The sequence below is a fragment of the Palaemon carinicauda genome, chromosome 36, assembly GCF_036898095.1.
Source record: "Palaemon carinicauda isolate YSFRI2023 chromosome 36, ASM3689809v2, whole genome shotgun sequence".
Lineage (NCBI taxonomy): Eukaryota > Metazoa > Arthropoda > Malacostraca > Decapoda > Palaemonidae > Palaemon > Palaemon carinicauda.
The window spans coordinates 6,932,870-6,940,799 of NC_090760.1; the positions used below are offsets into that span (position 1 = coordinate 6,932,870).

The window sequence follows — 7,930 nt, forward strand, 5'->3', positions numbered from 1 at the left end:
AAGACGTACATATGTAGGAAGCACACAATGTGGAGTAATGCAAACCAAATTATAAAGAATATGACCAACACAGTGAATTATAGAGACACTGACAAAGGGTTTGTCGTTAGGTAGTAGGTTGGCCAGGGCACCAGCCACCCATCAGATAGTACCGCTAGAGAGTTATAGGGTCCTTTGACTGGCCAGACAGCACTACATTGGCTCCGTCTGGCTGGTTACGGTTCATTTTCCCTTTGCCTTTACATACACCGAATAGTCTGGCCTATTCCTTACATATTCTCCTGTGCCCTCATACACCTGACAACACTGAGATAACCAAACAATTCTTCTTCATCCAAATGGTTAACTACAGCACTGTAATTGTTCAGTGGCTACCTTCATCTTGGTAAGGGTAGAAGAGACTCTTTAGCTTTGGTAAGCAGCTCTTCTAGGAGGAGGACACTCAAAAAACCAAAACATTGTTCTCTAGTCTTGGGTAGTGACATAGCCTCGGTACCATGGTCTTCCACTGTCTTGGGTTAGAGTTCTCTTGCTTGAGGCTATACTCGGGCACACTATTCTATCTAATTATTTTTCTTCCTGTTGTTTTGTTAAAGTTTTTATAGTTTATATAAGCAATATACATTTTAATGTTGTTACTGTTCTTGAAATATTTCATTTTGCCTTGTTTCCTTTCCTTGCTGGGCTATTTTCCCAGTTGGAGCCCCTGGGCTTATAGAATCCTGCTTTTCCAACTAGGGTTTATCCAACGTAGAAGAATACTATAAAACTATTGTACACAAAGTTCGAAAAGTAAAGTTAAGGAACTATACGGCATTTTACCATCACCCACTTTCCTGAGGGTCTAAATATAAATAATTATTTGCACTGATATGATTGACTGAGAAACTTTTATTAATTAAAATAATATTAAAGTGGTGCTTAATAAAAGAAATAGAAAATGCCCCAACACGCATCACATGTAGCTTAGCAAGTAATAATAATAATAATAATAATAATAATAATAATAATAATAATAATAATAATAATAATGGAGTCGTTCAGAACGGTTTTGTGACATTTCTTCACTTTTCATTTAATTCCACTAACAGATCATCATATTGACCTTTGATCATGCGTCATCTTATCACCAGACAATTTCATCACTCGAATTTTCATCATCAATACATTTCAGCCTCACGATTTTTCATCACTTTTACCTCACATATTATATTCTATCCAATATATCATTCGAAGACAAACACGGAAGAAAAAAAAATCAAAGCAATATAAAACAAAGATATAATTATGAATTATTCTAATTTCTGTGTTGGGATATGAGTTACGAAATTCGTTCATGACTGCGATTTCAAAGTCTAGTAGAAGTTGTTTGTGATTTGCTTCTGGGACTATCTGTCAAAAAGAAGCAATTTCTCTTCTATAGGGATTCCTATTTTTCTTAAATAATAGCACTTACTGTATATTGCAGCTGGATTACGTACTTTCCCAAAATGAAAATGAATCGTGTATAACTGGAAAACTAAAGATAGCACAACTTCATAAAAAGTCCCGTCTGCAAGACAAATATCAACACTGGATAAAGCAACTACATTTCTCGATCACCGAACACTAAGAATCCTTCTGGATCTACAATTCCAGAATCAAGTAAAACAATTTCTCGAAATCTCTGCTGCTCTTGCTTCAATGCCCTTTCCATCGGCTAAATGTTTATGTCCTCAGTATAGGGAATTGGAATAACACGATTTCCTAATGTAGTGATGAATGTTCTACATATTTTCCTCGCTGGTATTCTCTGTATCGCCAATGGATAGAATTTTCTTTATGCCATATTCAAATTTCTTGAAGGACACAATGTCATCACCTTTGGTTGTATTTCCTAAATACCACTTGCCTTCCATCTTGTGCAATGGGTATCAATCGTCTGTTTGGAAATGTTTAAGGAAGTGCTTAATTGTGGGGCGATGAAACATCGTGATGAAAAGTCTTAGCAGCTTCAGAATAGACGCGCGCAAAATCATAGCAACAATTTTCTATGTGTAGGTAAAATACACTACTGTCCACGATAAAATGACCAGAGATCAAAAGCCGGAGCATCTTCCGGACATGTGATTGGATCATATCGGCAACCAGAGACACTGTGGGTGTAACATTCCCTGCATGGAGCTGCGAAAGTTATAAATGTGAGTGGATCAGGGTCTGGTTGTGCCGGTCCTTTACCAAAATTGGATTCTACCGGACCATGGAAGTTAAAGAAGTATCCAATGTAGGGGAGTTTGCCATCACTAACAGGAGGGAGGGGAAGTATACTATCATTTCCATTTCGGTCATATGCTGCTGGATATTTGATGTTCCTTGGAAAAGCCAGATGAACACAGATTATTAAGAGGGACACAACGAGCAACCTCGACCTGGAGATCTGCATGACGATGGTGCGTTGCAAGCAGAGGCTCAGAATAGACTAAACACTAGCGGGAGAGCTCGACTGCTTCCAGGTATGGACACCTCTTGGATGGAGAAAAAAAAAATAGTAAGAATGATTTGTCTTCTCTTTGGTGATTGGTCTAACCAACAGCCTCTCCTTGAGACTATCCCCCAGACCTCATCCCATCCCTATCCATAACGAGAACTCAAAAGCAAGTGGATAGGACAAGAAAATTAATACAACGAATTGCATATTGTGTGTATATATATATATATATATATATATACTGTATATATATATATATATATATATATATAAACCCTCCAGGCTCCTTATGATGCTAGAAAAATTAGAGAAATAAAGAACAAAATAATAGGAAAGATTTGCCAGAGACAATAACATGAGCTGCGTAGTTACTAAAGCCTTTAAGGTACGAAGTCAGTCCCTCCCGGGGGATCAGCCCCCACCCCCCGGGACTCTGCCTCCCCCCCCCCACCCACCCCCACCCCTCATACCCCATACCCAAGATCAAAATTCCAAAGTATGTGACAAAAACAAACAAAGAATACAACGATATCTATGATAAATATACTGTGAAGAGAGAGAGAGAGAGAGAGAGAGAGAGAGAGAGAGAGAGAGAGAGAGAGAGGAATAATAATCATCAGAAAGTCTGTACGTAATATATAAAGATTCGGATCAAGAAGGTAATAACCACGTACCTTATATTTATATTAAGTAACTGTATACTAGGTAAGTTGATTCATACATATACATATACAGTACATGCGTATATTTATGTATATCCATAATTATACACAAACAAACACCCACATATATATATATATATTATAGAGAGAGAGAGAGAGAGAGAGAGAGAGAGAGAGAGAGAGAGAGATCCGGTTTCCCGTGATTCTTTTCACTTTTTTTTTCTGCCAACTGCTGTTGACTAACTTCCAAGTACACAATTCTCGTGTATTTTTCATCTTAGTAAACACAAAACAAATGACAGCGAGAGAGGTACTTATACATGGCAAAGAATGTTTGTCTCTCTCTCTCTCTCTCTCTCTCTCTCTCTCTCTCTCTCTCAGCCAAAGAAAAAAAGAAGTAGAAGAAGAAGTAGATGGAGACGAAGAAGATAAAATGAACAAACTTGAACATCAACGAAGATGTGGGAAACGAAGAGTTTATTTCCTTTCCTCACTGGGTTACTTTTCCCTGTTGGAGCCCTTGGGCTTATAGCTTCTTGCTTTTCCAACTAGGGTTGTAGCTTAGCTAATAATAATAATAAAAATAATAATAATAATAATAATAATATACCATAAGTCCTGTCTTGTTTAGACAGACGATAAAACATTTAAATAAGGCCTCAGTGAATAGAATTCCCACAAACAACTATTTTCTTTTTTATATCAGAGTTTTGACTTACATGTATTATTCCTTTTCCATTTCTTTCCTATTTACTTTCCACATTGGCCATGAGTCGGCTCATAGAGTTAACCTTCCTCCCAAAAACAGTATATTAGTAAGCCTATGAAGAATAAAGGCGTAGTAGTAATAATGTGATACATATTCAGTTAAGTTTAGTGATTTAATGTTCCATGACTTCTTTCGAGACTATAATTTCAGACGTAACAGCGAATGGATTTAAAAATTCCAATTAGCCATTATTGCCTTAACCACAAGAAAAAAAAAAAAAACACTTTTCTTCTGACTCATTTGTTTGTCAATATTAGTTCACATATCAAACACAACAAGGTAAGTAAGACAAGCCGGAACCACAGAAATTAATGCAACAAAAATTCTGAATTATTCAGTGAATCTTCTGGACACTGACGATGGGTTGGTCGTTATTAATCTTCAGGACACAGATTTGGATCATATTCACAATCATAATTCGGTGTCCTGTAGTGACATGGAGGGCATGGAATATAAGATTTACTAATTAAATATGAAAATGAAACTGGACGAGCAGGGGGTATTGCTTCAAGGTCATCCTGACATACGTAGTACCCGTATCCACCGCTAGCCGACCGGCTTCTCCACTCATAAACGTCTGTGTCCCCAACCTGCACGTAGGAGCGCCTTTTCTGTTCTTCAAGATTTGATTCTGGCGGAACACTGACGTAGAGTAAGTTTCCTCGACAAGGAGGATAGCCACTTTTTAAAGGAGAGATGGAAGGTTTTCTCTCAACTCCATCAACAGGAAATACTCCCGAAATATTGATGTTCCTTGGGACAGCCGGCTGAACACCGATGATCAAGAGGAGGGACACAACGAGCAACCTCGACTTGGAGATCTGCATGACGATGGTGCGTTGTAAGCAGAGGCCCAGAATAGACTGAAGTCACTGTGACAGAGCAGAGCACTTGAGGGAGAGCTCGGGACTGATGCTTCCAGGTAATTATACGTTTTAGATAAAAAAAAGTGGGCGTGGTTTCGTCCTGGCCTTTGGTGATTGGTCTAACCAAGGTCTACAGACTAGGAGGCCAACCCACTTGCAGGTAAATTGGGGGTGAGCGGGGATTAGAGGGGTAAGCGTTAAGTGGGGGGGGGGGGGTAAGTTTTGTGGCGCCACTGAGCGACATTAACCGGCAAAACAGCACAATTCAACATGACCTTGCTTCGCAAAAGTTCAGTATTCTTCATTATCCCGTTGAGAATAACATTTTTATTTCAGAAAAATCAATATTATGAGATATTTTGACGACTAGATTTCGTGATGCAATACTTCCTAAAAGAAGGTTTTTAAGGAAAATGGTTTAAAAAGTCGCATATCAGAAGAGAACAAATATTCAAATCCTTTATGGAAATATTGTCTCACCAAATGTACAAATAAGCAACGTGCATGCTTATTTAGATACATTTTTACACTAATCATTTACTAATGACTCAAAACTAAATTTGAAAGATATCTATTCGAGTATGGTTGTACAAATACACTGAAATAATAATTAATCATGATTATTACCTTTTACAACCTTTCAACTTTAATAATCATAGTTATTTCTTTTAATTATTATTATTAATCTAAAAATATTTCGACAACGAACAAAATAAGTGACTAAACAAAGTGGTAATCTCATTACATTTGGAATACCTAATACTAATTTTTTACTACTGTTCCCATATTTGTCCTTTTTCCCCATGATAACTTTTAATTTTTTTCCCATATTCTTTATCAGATCAGTAAATTCTTTTGACGGCTTCACTAATTCCTTTGCTCTGCTAATTATAACTATCAACGGATCGTCTCCCTTCAATACATAAGACCCAAGATTTGCGTATTAAGGAAACTTATGGGCAATGAAACCGGCGAAATAGTCTAGACCTCTTTTCTGTATTGCATCATCCAGGTGTTCAATGATATCAACTTCCCCTACACTTTCTGTAACATCATTTCCTTCACCGTCGAATTCGTCGGGCAAACAAAATATCATCCCAGATAGCCTTAGTTCACGTTGTAGTGATTTGGAGAGAGAGAGAGAGAGAGAGAGAGAGAGAGAGAGAGAGAGAGAGAGGACTCAGTTTGCAGGTGTAGTCAAATAATATTTATTTTATTCATGTAATTGAAATTGAGATCTAGTGAAATATACATAGCGTTCTTTGTTGAGAGAGAGAGAGAGAGAGAGAGAGAGAGAGAGAAAATTAGATGAATACTTCATTACGATTCAATATAAAGGGGAGAGAGAGAGAGAGAGAGAGAGAGAGAGAGAGAGAGAGAGAGAATTAGATAAATACTTCATTACGATGCAATACAAAGGAGAGAGAGAGAGAGAGAGAGAGAGAGAGAGAGAGATAAATACTTCATTACGATGCAATAAAAGGGAGAGAGAGAGAGAGAGAGAGAGACAGAGAAAAAAGAGAGAGAGAGAGAGAGAGAGAGAAAAGAGAGAGAGAGAGAGAGAGAGAGAGAGAGAGAGAGAGATAAATACTTCATTACGATGCAATAAAAAGGAGAGAGAGAGAGAGAGAGAGAGAGAGAGAGAGGACTCAGTTTGCACGTGTAGTCAAATAATATTTATTTTATTCATGTAATTAAAATTGAGATCTAGTGAAATATACATAGCGTTCTTTGATGAGGGAGAGAGAGAGAGAGAGAGAGAGAGAGAGAGAGAGAGAATTAGATAAATACTCCATTACCATGCAATAAAAAGGAGAGAGAGAGAGAGAGAGAGAGAGAGAGAGAGAGAGAGATAAATACTTCATTACAATGCAATAAAAAGAAGAGAGAGAGAGAGAGAGAGAGAGAGAGAGAGAGAATTAGATAAATACTCCATTACCATGCAATAAAAAGGAGAGAGAGAGAGAGAGAGAGAGAGAGAGAGAGAGAGAGAGAGAGAATTAGATAAATACTTCATTACGATGTAATAAAAAGGAGAGAGAGAGAGAGAGAGAGAGAGAGAGAGAGAGAGAGAGAGAATTAGATAAATACTTCATTACGATGCAATAAAAAGGAGAGAGAGAGAGAGAGAGAGAGAGAGAGAGAGAGAGAGAGATAAATACTTCATTACGATGCAATAAAAAGGAGAGAGAGAGAGAGAGAGAGAGAGAGAGAGAGAGATAAATACTTCATTACGATGTAATAAAAAGGAGAGAGAGAGAGAGAGAGAGAGAGAGAGAGAGAGAGAGAGATAAATACTTCATTACGATGTAATAAAAAGGAGAGAGAGAGAGAGAGAGAGAGAGAGAGAGAGATAAATACTTCATTACGATGCAATAAAAAGGAGAGAGAGAGAGAGAGAGAGAGAGAGAATTAGATAAATACTTCATTACGATGCAATAGAAAGGAGAGAGAGAGAGAGAGAGAGAGAGAGAGAGAGAGAGAGAGAGTTAGATAAATACTTCATTACGATGTAATAAAAAGGAGAGAGAGAGAGAGAGAGAGAGAGAGAGAGAGAGTGAGAGAATTAGATAAATACTTCATTACGATGCAATAAAAAGGGGGAGAGAGAGAGAGAGAGAGAGAGAGAGAGAGAGAGAGATAAATACTTCATTACAATGCAATAAAAAGAAGAGAGAGAGAGAGAGAGAGAGAGAGAGAGAGAGAGAGAGATAAATACTTCATTACGATGTAATAAAAAGGAGAGAGAGAGAGAGAGAGAGAGAGAGAGAGAGAGAGAGAGAAAGAGAGGACTCAGTTTGCACGTGTAGTCAAATAATACTTATTTTATTCAAGTAATTAAAATTGAGATTTAGTGAAATATACATACCGTTCTTTGATGAGAGAGAGAGAGAGAGAGAGAGAGAGAGAGAGAGAGAGAGAGAGTAAAGAAGTTTCCAGCTCTTACGTTATCTATTTTGCATTTGGGATTTGTATTATAGTTTGACCTTATAAGGTAACTGTCCTTCTCTGAATAGATGAAATTTAACACTGTTTAACTGTATCTGACGTCAGCTGGGTGCTGACAGCAGACTTCTATTTGTCACAAAAAGGTAAGAAAATGTTCAAGTCCATCTTGATTCATTCTATAAGTCAATAAATATTATATATTAAATATAATTTTTAC

The 7,930-nt window shown here is 37.3% G+C and overlaps 1 protein-coding gene across 5 annotated transcripts in view; it reads right to left on the reverse strand.

Annotated features, from left to right (window-relative positions):
- Nucleotides 1–7,930, reverse strand: part of LOC137628741 (deubiquitinase and deneddylase Dub1-like) — a 144,311-nt gene that overhangs the window by 119,064 nt on the left and 17,317 nt on the right. Inside the window, exon 1 of one of the 5 annotated variants that reach the window (XR_011041380.1) lies at nucleotides 3,849–4,027. The exons of 1 other annotated variant lie outside the window; for it this stretch is intronic. The gene's annotated coding sequence lies outside the window, so the exon portion shown is untranslated. Of the gene's footprint in view, nucleotides 1–1,456; nucleotides 2,358–2,402; nucleotides 2,449–3,848; nucleotides 4,032–7,930 lie in introns of those variants that run through there. 3 more of the 5 variants (XR_011041382.1, XR_011041381.1, XR_011041385.1) reach the window with 3 other exon arrangements.